General features: G+C 35.1%; 1 pseudogene; it reads left to right on the top strand.

Moving 5' to 3' along the window:
* The first annotated feature begins 976 nt into the window (after positions 1–976).
* LOC113289471 lies at positions 977–7854 on the top strand (annotated as a pseudogene).
* The last annotated feature ends 11057 nt before the right edge of the window (positions 7855–18911 follow it).

Raw genomic sequence — 18911 nt, 5'->3', positions numbered from 1 at the left:
TTGTTAAGGGGCGCTGACCTTTGGGATTCTCCAAAAGATGAAATGCATACTAAAGAGAAAGAAGGATTGCAATCTGAAGCAGTTGAAGTTAGGTCACAATGGTCCCCTGCCCTTTCATAGTTCGTTGCTTTCCAAAACGAGAAACGTATAATCATCTCTCTTTTTTACTTAATTAAACCTATAGTCCTTGGTGGTTTTAAATGGAAAATTTTGTTTAATTTTAAGCTAATCTTTCCTCCAAAGTAACAGCCCTCTAGACCCCAAACCAGTAATAGAAGGAGATTTTCCACAAAGCAAAGATTACTAATTCCAAGCAAAACTTAATCAAAGTACGAGTTGTTAGATGGCCATTAGGCTGCACAAAACAATACACTGTATGTATCAAGTCTTTTCCTATTTCCCTTTGTTTCTGGAAAGGGATGCTATCTGGAATGTTAAAGAGAATAATTTGACTTGCCAGGAAGCTGAAGATTTCGTACCTTTTGCCAAGATATGGGGGGGGATGATTTGTTCGTCTCGGTCTTATACAACATCAATCTTGTATTTTCTCCGTCCCACTATTAAATGACCTATTCTATAACTAAATTTAGATATAGAGTTGGTCACTCTCGAAAGAATAAAAACGAACTCCTGCGGATATGGAATTCTTTTGATGACAATTTACCTACCCGAACTTGTGGCGACTTTGCTATTCAGTCACAGTTTTACAGTAGAAAAGTGTGGGTAAATGTCCGGAGAGATAGTGTTGTGTTTAAGGGTACCGAAGGGCTGTTGGGACACAGAAGGGCCAATCTGCTGCTCATTTCAATAACCAAAATCCACGGACGGTGCTTTTTCATCATTTCATTTCAAGGTCGGTCTACATAACCAGCGGCCACGTGGCCAATCTTTTTAGAGATCCGTTTCAGTGGGCAGGGGTAACCATATAAAATTGTGTCAATATATGTATATATATTTTTTTAAAGTGGGGGTTGAAATAGAGACCAGAAACAGGTGTCTGTGAAAGAATCGAAGGAGAAGAGAAGGAATCCTTTCTCTAACCAACACGTCTCGCTTCCAATGGCTCTCCTCTCTCTCTCCTCTTCATCGTCTTCTTCTTCCTCTTCTTCTTCATTTCTTTCTCAGTTTTCTTCTTCACACAAGAAATTTCTACCCAACTCTGTAAAAATCCGAGCTGTTTCTTCTTCTTCAACTTCATCTTCAGATTCTTCTTTGAGACCGAAGGTGGTGGTTACACGAGAACATGGGAAGAACACCAAACTCATTAATGCCCTCGTAATCACTCTATCCCTTAGATTTTATACTACACTGTCTACTATTTTCTTTCTTCCTTTCATTTCTTGCATTTTACAACTGCTGTCGGATTCATGGTTAAATTCTTGCAAATTAATGCTTAAATCTGAAAAGGCTGTAAAATTTAAATCTTTAATTCATGGTCTGGGTATGTTTTTTGAGAAAGTTTTAGTGGATTAGGTAGGTAAACATGCTGTTAGTTGAAAAGGGGTAATTGTGAACTAAAATAGTCTTTTTCTTTTCGTTGTAAACTGTTTCTAGATATATCAGGATTAAATTGCCATGTAAGTGTTTGATGAAACCTAGATAGGTAAAAATCTAGTTTATCTAATGAATAGTACAACATATGAGCAGTACGAACTATGATTCTTATCAATAGAATAGAGCTGCTTTTAAGTCAAGGACTAGTTGCACCATGAGCCCTTAGGATCACCGGTCCACTTGGTAACCTAGGAAATTTGCATATACTAATGAGTAATACAATGTTAAGCTTACAAGATATTGGTTTTAGTTTGTAAATTAGAAGCCACTATATCGAAGCTAAGGAGTTGTGAGATTTTAAAGCTTCAAGTTCACAACTTTTTTTTTTTTTACTTTTATAGTTTTTAGGACTGCTGGAATGGAACTTTATTCTCATTTGCATCATGCATATGTACTATAAAACCAGTCAGACTCCTACATGAAAACATAAGTATGTCTTTAGAGACTTCCAATATTGATACATTTTTGTAGCTACGGTATGCGAAGCTGATGTTAGATATGTTTTATTAATTTTGCAACTAGTGGTGATTGGAATGTATAACATAGCAAATCCACAAAGTACATTTCTAGTTTCTCTAGGTCAGACATGAATGTTGCTACTTATGACTTTTACAATCGCAAAATAAATAGCACAAAAGCATGGTATGGAGTATATGTTGTTAAGTGGTGTAATACTTCATATGTCTATATGTTAATATGTGCAAAGATACTCCATAAAAAAAGTTATGGATGAGTTAAGATGACATTATATTTTAGGTATCATTTCCTTTTGCTCAAATGGATCATCATTGATGCATTAATTTTTTGTTTTTGTAACAGGCAAAACATGGAATTAACTGCTTTGAGCTACCTCTCATCCAGCATACTCAGGGCCCTGATTTGGATAGGCTTACTACGGTATTACGTGGTAATATACGTTATACTTTTTCAAGATGAATGTATATCCTTTACGTTATCTATTTTCTATTAGTGATTCTTACTTAATTATATATGTCACAGTTGACTTGTTAAATCTGCACTCTGTTTTTTCTAAATTTTACTTGCTTCTGTAGATATACAAAGAACAAAAAGAAGAAAAAAAAAAGAATGCTTACATATTTGCCCGTTTTCATGTTTGCAGGGACTTCATTTGACTGGATTGTTATAACTTCTCCTGAGGCAGGATCAGTATTTCTCAATGCTTGGAAGTAAGCATCAAGAGATTCTTCCACTAGACCTTCTAATAGGTTTCTTCATTTGTGATATGTAATTATGGTTCCTCCTTTTCTCTGTTCATCTATTTAGAAAATCTGATGCGAAACAATTGATATTGCAAATTGTTCAGTACTCTAAGCTTTTCTTTTCTCTGTTTATCTATATAAGAATATATGCTTACAGTAACCCATCATTCTTTTAGGCCTTCAAGCGTACAAAAATCATTATATAGTCATCAATGAATATTCTGTCAGTTTGTATTTGTTGGGAATTTATGTCTGCCATACACCTTTGTTTTTGGGTATGTTATCACCGAATATAATAGAGCACGAAATGTACTATGCGAAGTATGTTAGCAAGTATATTTTTTGTTTAACCTTGTAGTTGTTTTGCATGGCTGTGTATTAGTATGGCTTGGTTATTCTAAATGAGTAATTAGAGCACGAAATGAGAAATATAATAGAGCACGAAATGTACTATGCGAAGTATGTTAGGTATTTTATTTGTTTAACCTTATAGTTTGTTTTGCATGGCTGTGTATTAGTATGGCTTGGTTACTCTAAATGAGAAATTAAGCCTGACAATTTTGCTACTAGGGATGCTGGGAGCCCTAAAGCTCAGGTAGGCGTTGTAGGAGCTGGTACAGCAACCATTTTTAAAGATGTGCTATAGTCACCTCAGCAATCTCTGAGTATCTCGTTCTCACCATCAAAAGGTTTGCATCTCTTCGAACGCTCCGATATGGTTTGTTCTTTTGGTCAGAAATTTCTGTCTTTTAGTCTTATGTTGCTACAGGATGTTTTTCCAGTGACTTCGTTAGCATGTCCCTTATTTCGTGGTATTTTCTAAAACTTGATTGTTTTCTCAGCAACTGGCAAGGTACTAGCGCTGGAGCTTCCAAAACACGGGAGTGGAAGATGCCCTGTCCTGTATCCCGCTTCAATGAAGGCAGGAAATGAAATTGGTAGGCCTACAACCCCTCTTATATCAGTTCATCTATTGGATATAATTTTTCGACGTAGGTAATTTGGACAATCAGTGATCAACTAAGTTGTTTTCGTTGGTACTAGGTCACTTGATGCTCTGAGCAGTTACAACTAATGTTTTGCAAACTCCACCATGGCCAATAGCTGTCTTTTTTAGTTTCTTGATACCAAAGAATTCCAGTGGAAATCACTACCCATTGAGAAGTGCCCCTTTAGTGTCAAATTTGCTGTGCATCACCATTACGAACCCTCTGGAGTAGTGGACATCTAGGTCCTCGTGTAATTGGAGCTTGATTTGATTTAATTACTTAATATATCATATTATAGTGACCTCTTTGATTGCTTGAAAATGAATAAGCACTGTAAAGTATCGTCCTCGTGAAACTAAAATGTAATGCTTGCTTAATGTATGATTGATATGATGCAGAGACAGGGCTGACTGCACGTGGATTTGAGGTCACAAGGCTAAATACTTACTCGACGGTACAATTTTATCCTGATATTAGATGCATGTATCTGGACTTCAATGCATGTTAGGTTGCTCAAGTTTCGTCACATTATGCTATATGAGATTCTGCCTATTAGTTTGGTCTAAAGAAAGGTTTAGGTAACTTCTGCCGTTTAGTTCTATCTCCAGATGTGGCTCTCTCCCCATGCTCTGGGTGTTTTCTATCCTTCGTTAACCAAACACAGCTCTTTTTTCTTGCCTTCCAGTCCAACCTTGTTCTACATTATAACATCTTGAATAGTATAATCAATCCCCACTAATAGAGATTTCTATTTAGCCAAGGACAAAGCTCTACATCGCCCGACTATGGTCTTCGTCAAATATACGGATATCCTGAACCCCTGATCCTTGTCATCATTGTTAATATGGCCATCATCATTATCAAACCTGGGCATCTGCGAATGTCAAAATATTGTTGTTTCCGCAGATCACTGGCCCTCATAGTGATGAGTCAACGACTGATCTCATATAAACATGAGTCCATTGTGGAAGTCCATATGTTTCTAAGGTTAACTGCTACAAATTTAAAAAGTCTGTTTGGCAGTTTTTCTTCAGTTCCTTTATTTGGTGACAATTAGAATTTATGGATTATTGATGTTCACAACTATGAAATATTCGTGCATACTAAGTGTGCTAATTGCCCACCTGCTTCTTTCCGTCCTTTACAGGTTCCAGTCTATGATGTAGACCAAATGGTTTTGGCACAAACACTCTCTGCTCCAGTTGTCGCTGTTGCTTCTCCATCAGCAGTTAGGCAAGTGTTCAATGAGTAACATTTTATCTTCCCACAGTCATCTGTTTTCACTTCCTCAACCCCATTTTGGCTCATGTATGTAATTTGCTCGCACACGAATTATTAGAAATTGCAATTTCGTTTTCTGTATCCAGGGCTTGGGTCAATCTTATATCAGAAGTAGAGAGTTGGGACAGCGCCGTTGCCTGCATTGGCGAGACAACTGCTTTGGCAGCTAAAAGATTAGGTTTGAAGAATGTATACTACTCAACAAATCCTGGTCTTGATGGGTACTCCTCAATCTGAGCTTTATAATAGAAAAGTCATTAGAAAATCTGGAATTCCATTTAGCAGTTCGTGCTCAACCTCTGTTGCTAATAGTACACAGAGAAAGCTCACACTGTTAGCCATTCAGAGTTGATTGTGGTGTCCAAAGTTACCTTTTCTGACTTACTGTCTTTGTTGTGGTAGGTGGGTTGGTTCCGTCCTAGAAGCTTTGAGTGTGTGTGGCGAAATAAAGAAGGTTTGTATTGTGTGCATCATTTATTTTGGTTATCCTTGTTATTGTGTCGGTCTGTTGTTTGTTTATTGGATATTGGTTGAGATGAGTCGAGCTGTTCCCTCTTCCTCTTTCTCTACTCACTCTTTCCCAGGAATTGGTTTTCTGACGAGGATCAAACAGATGCTGGACTAACCCCAAGGGCTCTAACTTAGCAGCGTGTCTAAACAGGCATCTTGCGGTCTTGGGCAAAAACTCAAGATTGGAAGAAGAGGGAAGGACAACATGTATTATCGACGCTCTTTGTTTCCTAGGAGACTTCGATCTCATCCCAATATGTGATATCATTGCCTAGGAGACTTCGATCTCATCCCAATATGTGATATCATCGCCTAGGATTGGCGATGCGTCCTTGAAGACTGAGGAGGCGGCTTTCGGAGGTGAATAGCTTGTAAATTTGTTGTATATATTATTGTATCCTTTTATGGTTAGGATCTGTATCTCTTACTAGGAGTTCGTTGTTCACAGACGATATATGCTAAAAAATTATAAGGTTGCCACCACATATTTTAAGAAGTATTATACTGGAGTGGACTCTTTTTTTTTCCAGCAGATCTAATCTTGTAATCATTAGTACATCTTGTTATGGTGCATAATCCTGATACTACTCTTAGTTTCATTGTTACTTCTGGTTCTGTAGTCAGTATATTTCAGAGCCTGAACTCTATCACATTTAGCATATGTGATTTTTGCTCATCTTTCTTCTGGATATAAGACAAATGTAATACATGATAGGATGCCTTAGTCCGAGATATTCATTTGCTATTGAAAGACAAAAGTGAAAACATTAAGCTTTTAGAAACAAGAGGTCAGTAGTTCTGCTAAATTAAATGTCGGGTACCCTAAAACATGTTGATTGCTTGATATTGGTGCCATTAGTAGGAAGGAGTCATCCCATATAGAATGTCCTTCCCACGAGCATCTTCAAAGATATTATCTGTTCCTCTAACTAACCTGTAATTCATTGTAGATATCTGTTGGGGGGCTTGCTTCCACTATCACTGATGAAGACCTAAAGCAAACCTATTCTCACTGTGGTGAGATCTGTTAAAATGCCTCTTGTCAAATGATGTGGAGTCATACAGTTGCTAACAGGTAATAAACTGACTATTTTTTTGCTTCTGTATAGATATGTATTAAGAGAAGGTCGTCCTTTAAATTTATCTTTTAAATCCGTACATGGCTGTTCTAACTATACAACTTTTTTACAGAAACATGCCGAGGAAGCATGGGAAAATTGAATGGGAAACAGACTGTTAGTCTTTCCTGGGGTCGCAATCCCTCGAACAAGCAGGTATACATATGAAAAGGGATATATTTAAGTGGTTTTTTTCTTAGTTACCCCTCGATTTTTGGCCAGTCAGCCAAACAATTAAATTATTAGTTTGTTTTTGCTTAAGAATGATCAACTTTATGTCCTGAATATTTGTTTTATGTTGATGTGAGCAGTATCCCAGCAGCAACGGTTACACTTGCAGTATACTTTGGAGGACAATTGTGTCATGTGTGACTACGTATATGGTGCAGCTCATATTGGGATAAAGTATATTTGTAACATTAATCCCAATAGCTCAGGACCCAAGCATGTACGTTGGTGCTGCTGACGCAGCGTAGAATATATACGAGTTATTTGTGATTGCATAAGGTGGTTGTCATTTCTCTGTTCATGTGAGGCCTTCATGATAGATCTGGATTCTTGGTCATGATTGATGGAAGCATTTCTACTGCTTGCACTAGGTACTAAGAGATTAACCCATTTTATCATTTAATATTCATCAGTGAAAATGATCAAGTTACATTTAAATGGTTGCATGAAATGGTGGATATGGGGTTGGATGGGGCTTCCTCCGGGCATATGTTATGGTTCCCATGATAGCAATTTTATGGATCTGTGATATGCTAAACAGACTGCAAGAGCCCTAGATGAGGACGTGTCATATGGATGTGCTATACCGCTGATGTCGGTTGGGTCCTAGTAAAAGTTGGTTTCTTATTCTTTACTCCTTACTGTAATGTGTTGCATGGCTGCTAACGGGGTTACCAGTTTACTAGGGAGGGTACGAAATCACTCTGTAAACTGATACCCCAATTAGCAACGTTGATGTGTTGCACTGTTTATCTTTCTTTTTCTTTTTTACTATTTTGTTTTTCTTTGTTGGCAGAAGTAGCACTGCTTATATTTTTTGAAGGGATGGTACTGCTTATATGTCTCACTGCTTATGTCTCCGGAGAAAAACAAGTCTCCATGAGTTGGATTTGAATGAAAATACTGCTCTTTAATTACTTAAATAAAGCTGCAAGGAGTTTACCAATGGAAAAACTATTGCTTAATATTGTTAAGAGCTGACCTTTGGGATTCTCCAAAAGGTGAAAAATCATGAAGAGAAGGATTGATATATGAATCAGTTGGAGTTACTTGTTACTGTTAGGTCACGATGGTGCATCATTAGCATTAGATGGTCCCCTACCATTGCTTTCTAAATTGAGAAACATACAATCTTCCCTCTTTTTTACTTGTTGGACCAATAGAAGGCATATTTCTGTACGGTTGTTACTGGTTTTAATTTGAAACTTTTTTTTGGAGAATTTTAATCTAATCTTCCCTGTAAAGTAATAGGCCTCTCCTAGAGGAGATTTTTCACAAGCAAAGATTACTAATTCCAACCGTAACTTAAGTTACATCAAAGTATCAGTTGTTAGATGAGGTGGTCTTCTTTATTTTACTTTTCTGAAAAGGGCAGTTACCTGCTGGTTTATTAAAGAAAATAATGCCCTTCCAGCTTGAGATTTCGCACTTTTGCCAAGATTAACCAACCGGTTTCACTGTTTGACACACATTGACATTAGCTTTTCATTTTTTTAAATAAACATGACGTAAGTGCTTCCATCATCAATCCAACCAGTTCACCCGCACCCCAGGGGTGGGTGTATATATTACTGGTTTACATGTACTTGATTTTTTTTTCCCCAGAAACACATATGTATTTATTCTTAAACGTTCACACTTTTTTTTAGCAGCTTTCTATTACACTAGGGAGCTGGTTCATTTCTTTTGTCTATCGTAGTAAAGACGGAAGATTTTAACATTTTTTTTTTGTAGGACTGTAAGTTCAAATGCATTCAACTAACTTTAGGAAGTTAGGAACCTTTACATCATTGATAGTAGAGCTTCTAATGCAGGATTAGGATTTCCATCCCTTGCATTAGATTTATCTATTTGTAAACTTTGCAAAATACAATTAGGTGGAGTATTGTTCCAATTAACAAGATTCAAGAAGGTTTTTGCCTCTTTTGCAAGAGTATCTGCCACATTGTTAGCTAATCTAGGAATGTAAAAAAAAACACAAAAAAGTTTGGCAACGATTAAATTTTCTTTTTACTTCATCCATAATTGCTTGATTCTGCCAGGAAATCTGAGAAGGTGTCCCATTTAAGTAGTCAAAAAGATTCTTACAATCTCCTTCCACGTATTCAGGAAGATAATGAGAAAAAAAAAATTATTTGTTTTTTTTTTTAATAGAAAAAGAGGTAACCCACATATTACAGTTAGAAATGAACCATTAACCATAACATCCATTATTTGAGTTTCGATAAACCATTACACCTTGATTTCAATTCTGTATATTTAAATAATTTAAAATCGCCCATAAAGCATTTCCTGACCAGATATGTTTAATAGCATACTTGTTACAAAACACTGCTAACTTAACTGCCAGTATTATGTTTAATTTCATAACTAAAGTAAAGGATTGAACTAGAAAATTGATATCAAATTTCGTGTTGTTGCGGAAATCTGCGCTAACTTCGTATTTCTGTTCTCTTTCCTTTGCGTACTTTCCTATAAGCAACAATAGAGTAGGTTCTGAATCGCTTCTGAAACTGATGGTGTGTCCACTCCATTTTGTGGCCCATTTGAAAGCTGCCTCTGCTCCTTCCTTTTCTAGTTGATCTCTGGTTGTTGTTGTAGAGTTTACCCCTCTTGCTTCTATGATAAACCCTGTTGATAATGGTTATGAGCTCATAATCAATTATTCGGTTGATAATATTGTAGGGCCTACGACCCATAGATATGCGGCCCAACTAGATACCTAGGGTTTACCTTTCTCTGTATACAAAGAACATTATACCTATGTAATATCTAATGTCTCTTTTATCAATAAGAAGTTCCTTTATTTCCCTGCCTCTAGATTTTACCTAATTGTTACTCCAAAAGATAATTTATTATATGAGTGTTTTTAATTGATTATTAAAAACCATTATAATCATAAATAGAAAAAAGTTATTTTTAAAACCTATTATAATCAATTATTTTATTAACAAAATTGATTTGGGTTTTTCTTCTTATTTTCTCTAAACTATCAATACGGAAACAAAAAAAAAGACAATAAAGGATTATCATAGGTCCTCATTCTTTCATCTCCTCTTGAGAGCACTTTTTTAATATAATCCATTATTTAAAAATGGTGTTTGTGAAAATTTATGATAGATATTAAAATCATTTATCTAAATTCTACTAACAAACAAACAAGGCTATTATTTTAGTTCTAGCTTCCTTAGCTAATATATCCACTATGAAAAGAAACGCTTTGCCTAAATGCAAATAAAACAAGAATTACTAAACTTAAATAAAGTAGTACATAATCTGATTCTATTTTGAGCTTTCTAAGTCAGATTGTTTTCTTTATTTGCATCTTCAAAGAGATTCAAAACTAAATTGTTGCAATAACTTCGAATGGAACACTTCTTCAACCCATATATGTGGATTAACTTGAGAGACTCACTACAATCTTTAGCTTCTGCATCAAGGGGGAAGGAAGCCCAGATTGGTCCTGCATTGACGAATCTTGATGTTCCTGAAGAGTCATAAATAATAGAGGCGAAACCCATATTATAGCCAGTTTCTTTGAAAGGAGCATCAAATTTATTTGCATCTTCAGAGAGATTCAAAACTAGACTTTTGCAATAACTTCGAATAGAATAGCTCTTCAACCTCTATTTGTGCATTAACTTGAGAGACTCACTACAAGCTTTAGCTTCTGCATCAAGGGGGCAGGAAGCCCAGCTTGGTCATGCATTGACAAATCTTGTTGTTCATGAAGATTCATAAATAATAAAGGAAAAACCCATACTGTAGTCAGCTTCTTTGAATGAAGGATCAAATTTAACTTTCCATTAATAATTTCGAACACAATTATCTTGAACATAGTGTTGTTTACTGGAAAAATCTAAAGTGGTATTCATGTGAAGGTCTTTCAGATAGGTGAAATTTAAAATTCAAGTCTATTTTTGTTAACAGACTTGTTTGATTAGGCGTAATATTGTCAAATATGATCTCATTTCTGTAAGTCCAAATATTCCAAAGAATAATAACTATTTTATTTAAGTATGGTTTCATAATGATAGATAACATCCAATTACAGAACCAACTCTTTTATGTAATTGTTATAATTATTATTCACGATATTAATTAAAGAATAAGCAACCATATGGTTTTAACAAATTCACATTCAAGAATATCTTTATTATAAAGTCTGCAGAAAGGATAAGCCTCTTTACTAAATTGAGAAGTTTTCCTCATTAAAGGAAGAGCACCAGAAACTACTTTCAGCAAAGATTTAAATCTTTGGAATGTTAGAAATCTTCCAAATTCGATTTAGAACTTTTCAGATTCAACATTTTTTTCATAAAAAATTTCCAGAATTTTTAATTGTATTTTTATCTTAAATATACACTCATGTACTAGTTTGTACAACGGAACCCTGCCACAAAGTCAATATTACTATAGGGGTACAAAAAAGTTTCATATAAGACAAAAAATCCAAACATTAAATTAGTATACACGGTGAGTCATGAATCAAATGATATTTTGTTTAAATATTGTTTAGCCTCTTTTTTTTTTCTGAAAAATATTAAAAAGTTGAACAACGGAGGCTAGTCCAGTTGTTTAGGATCCCGACTCAAATTGGAGATTCATGGATCGAGTTTCCACTCTATAGTTTGGAGATTTCGTAGAACCTACTTGAAATGACGATGATACCCAAATACACCACGCTTTTCATTTCAACCTATAAGTCTGATACCAAGTGTAATCGTCTATGGACAAAGTCGAGACAATACAACAACAAGGTATTCACTTGATAATAGTTGCGGTACAAGATTGATTGACTATAGGGTCAATCTCAAGTTATTAGGATTACGTGCAAGTGTTATTTACTTTATGTTAGAGTATATCTCGGTTGAACTCACCAAGCGTTGGTATGTCAAGTTTGGTTGTCATATTTTAGTATCAAAAATCATCTAGATTCGCTTGATTAAATACTAGAGTCACCTTCGTTTAGGTTAGACTAGAAAGTCTAGGAATGTTGGGACATACACATATTACTCCAAAGACCTGAAGAATGTAAAGAAGTAACGAACTACAACGACGATATCATCCTTCCACTTGAGGTTAGTAATATTGACTTGAACTGTTTAATTCCTTACGTATTTTTCGGGTCGTGCTATATTGAAAACATAACTGCGAAGTTGTATATACTATACATAGTGTACAATACTCTATGGATGTGACATGATCATAATAGTATGGAATTAGACTACGAAGTATAACGCTTATCTTTTGAACTTCGTAGCTATGACATCGACATAATCTTGTATATATTGTTATGATTATGTGAATGGGTTATGGTGGATATTTCATCATAGGAAATAATGTTCTACATTTGTTTAAAGGAAGTACATTCATGAACTTGTTTTATGAATCGAAAGGGAAATCATGAGGCTTATTGGTTCAGCTATTCATTGCAAATCTTTGGATGACCAATATGTGTGAGATGGTAGAACCGATCTTAACTTATGTTATGTATCTTGGTATAACTAATCACAATGCCTGACTTATGATTTGGTATGACTGGTTTTTATTAATTGGTGTAACCGATCCTAAGTAATCACCATGTGATGGTATGATCGATCCTTGTAATTGGTGTGACCAATCCTAGTAATTAGTGTGACCGATCATGAGTATGTGTAACCGATCCTTGTATTTGGTGTAACCGGTCCTGGTAACTGGTGTAACCGTTCCTGGTAACTAGTGTGACCGATCACAAGTAATACCATGTGTAGATGGAACCGGTCGTTGTAACTGGTGTAACCGATCCTAGTGACTGGTGTGACCGATCACAAGTATTTCCATAATTAGGTATAACTGATCCTGGTGATTGGTAGAACCGATTGAATCCATGTATGTAATTTGGTATTTGATCAATCACATAGTAATCTTAGAAAACAGGTGAACCAATTCTAAACTTGTTTGGAAGTGTGGTATAACCGATTCCAAGAATGCAAATCCATGAAATTATGAAATAAGGATTTGCAGTGAAAAGATGTCAACATACTTTGAACACAAGCAATAAATCTTATCATTTATTGTTCAAAGATATTTCTTAGTACTCAAGGTGATCCTGTGCCGAAATTTAAGAATCTTTTAATTAATGTTTTTAGTTTTATATGCTTTAATTACCAGTAATTAATGCATATCTCTAGAGAATGAAAATTAGTAATGTGCATTTACTAATCGAAGATTTTATATTGAGAGATTTCGGAAATATTGGACAAACAATTATTGGAATTATGAAAATCGAATTTTGTCATTCATTGCATATCTTGAGAATACTTTCGGTTTTGGAAATTCCTTGGTGTCCAGACATCCTTGGTCTATAAATACCTAAGTTTGAATATCTAGCAAATTATCCTAAGAACCGGGCAAACTTCATTTCTTGTGTTTTTTTTGTGGAGCCGTCTATTCGGTGAGGAAAGTATCCTAATTAGGTAAATCTCTTACAACCGCTCGTTTAAAGACTTCTGTAGGATCAAGAAGCTATACGAGTACTGTTGGTGGGAAACTAGATAATTGCAGTGTTATTAGTTTTCGATTGATTTGATCGACTAACGGTTGTTGAAACTATGATTGCACCTAGTTTGTTTATTCTTGAGAATCTTCTCTTCTGATATAAGATTCACTCAAACTAGATCGAAGTATCGACGAGATCTTTAGAACTGTTATTAGATCTAAAGACATTTTGTGATAATCCATTGTTAACAGACTTCGTTATGTGTGTGATTGATCACAAGAGATTCAAGTGGTGTTGTGCAGGTTATTGAAGATTAAAGAAGATTTCTTATTGGTTTTTGTATCTTGTGAATCGTGTGCACAAACCTTGATCAGCTGGGATCCAACTAGAATCAGATTTATTCGATTGATTAGTTGCGTGAGATAGGCATGCGTACAATGCCAATGTATTTTTATCCAGATGCTAGCTCAGTAACAATAATTGGTTTTCTTGAAGCGTCAGAAGATTTAAAGGTAGCACCAACAAAATATAACGAGGTTTCTGCAATTTAACATGATTTTACATAGGCATTCCTGAATGCTTGAGTAACAAATCAAGCTTGAATAGTTTTTGAGGAATCTTGCAGGTAAAAACCTCACTTTGTTTCCATCATCTATTTATGTTTATTTTATCTTCATATTAGTAGTGTACTAAAATGCCAATGTTATTATTTTCCGTAGTGATGGTATAAGTAACTTCCGTGTTGGTAAACATGTTCTTCACAATGCCAGCAATATTTTTCCAGTCATATAGAAGTACCAAACAAATAATTAAGTGCCTAATAAGGTTGATGATGGTCATATTCTAGCCTGGTTCATAGTACTTATGAGTAGAACAAGCCATAACATTGTTGACAATCGTATTGTAATTTTGCAGAGAGTTTAAAATGATGGGGCAATGAGGATGCCAGCTAGACAAAAGATAAAGGAGATCTTTTATGGAAAAGGTGTTTGGTACTTCGGTGAAAGACACGTTATGCAGCTACAATGCAGTAGAGTAAAAGCAATTGGCCTGCTTCCAAGCGGGAAGATTTCTTATGAGGATTTCATAGAGTTTTTAAATAATGATGAACCCGACTTGGTTGAGGAGGTTCATGATAAAAGTCATTACCTTTTTTGGTTCAACAAAATTTACAAGACTAACATTGTTATGTAGCTACATAATTTGAGTGAGATGGATATGTCAGCTTTATGTAGGATGCCACTTGATCTTGGTTTTCTTCTTTTCCAACCTTCACCACCAAAGCCCGCTTCCTTCATGTATCCCAGTCAAAAAGCTTCATCATCATCTTTTATGCCACTATTTTCTCGGGAGGTGATGTATAACTTCACAGTGGGTGACTGTTACAGTTCTAATTACTTCTTAATATCTCGAGAGGACTTACTATAATAATTACATCTTTCATTGATTCCGATAATTACATTTTGGATTAAATAAATTAACATAACTATAACTAAAACTAAAACTAAAACTTCTTTCATTGATTTTTTTACCTTGTTGCTACTGCACATTCATTGTTTCAGTGTCCGCTGTAAGAAACTAAGAATCTTATGCTTGCCATACTTGTTGAAAATTTGTTTCCCTGAAAGATGACTTATTTAAAGCTCCTTATTCACGATTTCTGGGTCAACTGATTTTTGCTTTGCGTCTAAACATTGGTTCTCCGTGAACTCATCCATGCCAAACCTAAAATCCATATTACGAAATATTAGAAGAATTTTGAAATGTGTTAATAATATAAAATAATTCGAAATGAAATTATGAGAAGTGTATAAAAAAATTGTTGAGTTTGCCTGATGCAAAGGAACCATCCATCCAGAGACTTTGAGACATCCCAACTTGGTTGTTCTGGTGAGCGGATTTTACCCCAGTCATAGGCTCAACTATTTAGTGTTTTCTTTGTAGACGAAAAATAACGGTTGCATATTAGTAAGAATCATCCACCCCTAAGTCCCACAAAGGCTTTAGAGTTGAGGGAGAATCCACTCACACTATTATACTCACACCATCTAACATTTTGGACGAATTTTTTGTTGTAAATCCTAAACGGTAAGCTAATATTTCAGGAGTATGTTCTACTTGCAACTCTGCGTACTTATGAAAAATGAGTGCACTCCGAAGTACCAAACCTCATTATCTACCAATTTTAATGGTTAAGAATCCGTAGATTTTCAACGACTTATTTTTCGAAGTACTAGATGGACGGTGTTATACATTACGGAATATGCTCCTTTTTGGTAGATATGTGGAGTTCTGTTATGGAACATATCCTACCTTCAAGTACATTACCGTTCAAGTTAATCATTTGAGTGAATACACCTTCTTCAAAGTTTGTCCTAAACTGTTTGGTTATATATTAGTGGAGCATAATGCCCTAGTTTGATGTGCTTGATGAGAGGGAACATAAAAAGGGTTGTTGGGTTACGGAAGGGCCAATTTATTGCGAATTTCAATAGCCAAAAGATTAAGCGAACGGTGCTTAATCATCACCATGGTAAGAATGAATCCACTCACACTGTTGAACTCACCTTATCTCACACTTTGGACGATTTTTTTATTATTATTCCTTCCGTCCTATTTTAGATGTCTTAATTGAGGATTATTTTTGTCCTAAATTACTTGTTAGAATGCATATTTTTTCAATTTTTATCATAATCTAACTCTATGTTGGAATCAGGTCCTAATATGGCGAATTGTGTAGTTCTATTTTCTAGACACAATTTTAAATACTCCTCTCTATATATCCTTTATTCTCTTGAGTTCTACTTGATGTTTTGAATTGTTCAAAATAAAGAACATAAAACTAGACATCTAAAAACTAGGTACCTTAATTACTAGCCTAGGGTAATTGTGGAAAAAAAATTACACTCTCTGCATTTCTTAATTTTTGTGCAAATTCTTATTTAGGCATCTAAATTAGGACGAAGGGATTATAAAAGAAGGCACCATTGGGGGATACTTTCACAAATTGGAGAATACTCAAGAAAATTAACAAAAAAAAAGACATTATGAAGTAATTTAAGAATCCCTTATCCAAATAATTTTTATAATGACTGAATTACCCTTAAATATCCCCCAAGTGTATTAAAAGTCGGCAGTGGCGACTATTACCCTACAATGCCGACTAACACTGCCGGTATTAGATTCATCAACAAAACAATACCGACTATAACAATCAGTATTGCATTCAACCGACCATTTAATATTCCCTCAAATGGGTTCTCACTAAAAAAAACAAGAACCAAACTCACCTTCACATCTATCCATTTCACTGTTCAAACTCATTTAAACAAATCAATCCCAATCACATGTGCATCAAATCAAACTAAAGATCCCTGAACAAACAATTCAAAAACCCCATCTCAAGATCGAGTTTTCAATTTCGCAGTAGGACCAACAATTCTTCTCAAAAATGTTTTAAAGAAAGCTGAGTAAAACCTAAGAACCCTATTTAATACTCCTTTTGTCCCACTATTAGATGACCTAGTTTAATTTTGCACAATTCTTAAGGCAAGGAAGGGAAAAGAGTATTTTTAAGTATTTTTTTTTTACAATTATACCCTTATGAATAATAAATAGTGAAATTTTGAAATGATTTATCTCTCAAATTACACCACGGATGTTCGCAAACTTCATACCATTGAAAAGCATTTTAAAACACCTACGTAACGTATATAAACATGCATATTTCTTATACTAACAATAATCGATTAAAAGGATAATTTCAAAAATATCTCATTGTTTAGTGATATGAGTCATCTATTATGCGACAAAATATAAAAGTAAATAGGTCAACTAATAGTGGGACGACGGGAATATTTTTTTTCCTCGAATTATGCTGTTTTGTTCTTACAAGGAGGTGCAAATACCCAGTTTGCTTCTATTCCTTTGAACCTTTGTAATCCTAATGACTCCGTTGATTATATTGTTACTGAATCTTGGGGTGATGACTGATAAAGCTTTCAAAGAAGCTCAAAAGCATTGTAAACCTACTGTGATTTGGTGATATAATGATTTTTTTTTATTTGGTGCACAATTGGGGATACCAAATTAAAAATTTCCCCTTAGCCAAAATTCAGCCCCATATCACCGTGACTATCTCCCAATTTGTGGGAGTATCTCCTAATTATGTCTTCTCATAAAACTCAAACCGCAAGCTAAATATTTCAGCAATATGTTCCACTTGCAAATCTACATACCTATTAAAAAGGAGTGCATTCTGAAATACCAAACCTCACTATCTACCAATTTTAATTTCAATGGTTGAGAATCCGTCAATTTTTAACGCTGATTTTCAAAGTAGTAAATGGTGGTGTTATCCATTTCAGAATATGCTCATTTTTGGTAGGTATGTAGAGCTTTGTTACGGAATATATCCTGGATTCAAGTAGGCATGCCAATTTGCTCCACCCAAACCCATCCCGGTGAAAACCCTCCCATATTGGGTAGGGTTTTACCCGCATAAACGAGGAACGAGATCGGATACGGGTAATCCCTGAAATTAGTGATGCGGGGATGAGATTTAAGGTCCCCGCTCCGTACCCACCAGTACCTTTCATTTTTAGGATTTAGAATTTTTATTATAAAGAGTACTATTATAGATTTTATTCATTATTTCGTTCAACGTTAACAGAGATTTACTAAGGATACGGTGCGCGTGAGATGCATCTATAACTCACTCGTACAAGTTATACTAGTGATGATTGGTCTTACAATGTTACTTATATTTTCTTGTAGTCCACATATATAATCAAGCTTACCGGATTGTAAGATTATTTCTTTTTTGTATTAATAGTTTCATTACCAGTAACAATATTTTACATTTTTTTACCTCATTGTGGTATTCTTGAAAACATTATGAACAGAGTTCTAAATATCGCTTCTAATATTACAGATAACCCATGGAAAACTCATTCTCTACGAGCATTTCTCGTCCCTGCCCAAATTCTAATATCATGGACAATCCATGGAAAAACCCGTCCTCCAAGGATATTTTTCATACTCGTCCCGCCCCAGTAATGAATATGGATGTTTTTTTTTGTATTTTTTGGACGTATAGGCGTGGTTAAGAGCAACTTCAATGGGCACATCAAACAACTTAGTTTGGTGCTTATACACCTATAGTGGGACTAACAAACCACTAAAACGGATGATCAAACCCTCAAATAAAAACTTTTGTACACCGCGTCTCATACAGAGTCGATTGGCTCAATCTGAGGCGATCAGGTTCATTAGAGACGTCGACCCATACATATCCGAGCCTCTTCTTAAAGAAAGCCGACTATCGTTCCTCATTGAGACGGTCGGTTCATATTGAGACGACAACGAAATAGTTACATCCAACGGCTATGAATCCTCTTCCTATAAATTGAGTTGATTTCAACTCCAAAATCACACCTGCATTGTACACCAAAAAATTTTCTGAGAAATGGCTCAACCAAATATTAATCCAGCTGAATTTACGATGGATGAAGATTTGTTGCTCTGTCGA

This window comes from Papaver somniferum, chromosome 6, assembly GCF_003573695.1.
Source record: "Papaver somniferum cultivar HN1 chromosome 6, ASM357369v1, whole genome shotgun sequence".
Classification (NCBI taxonomy): domain Eukaryota; kingdom Viridiplantae; phylum Streptophyta; class Magnoliopsida; order Ranunculales; family Papaveraceae; genus Papaver; species Papaver somniferum.
Note: the sequence above shows the minus strand (reverse complement) of the source record. Positions and strands in the feature narration are given on the sequence as shown.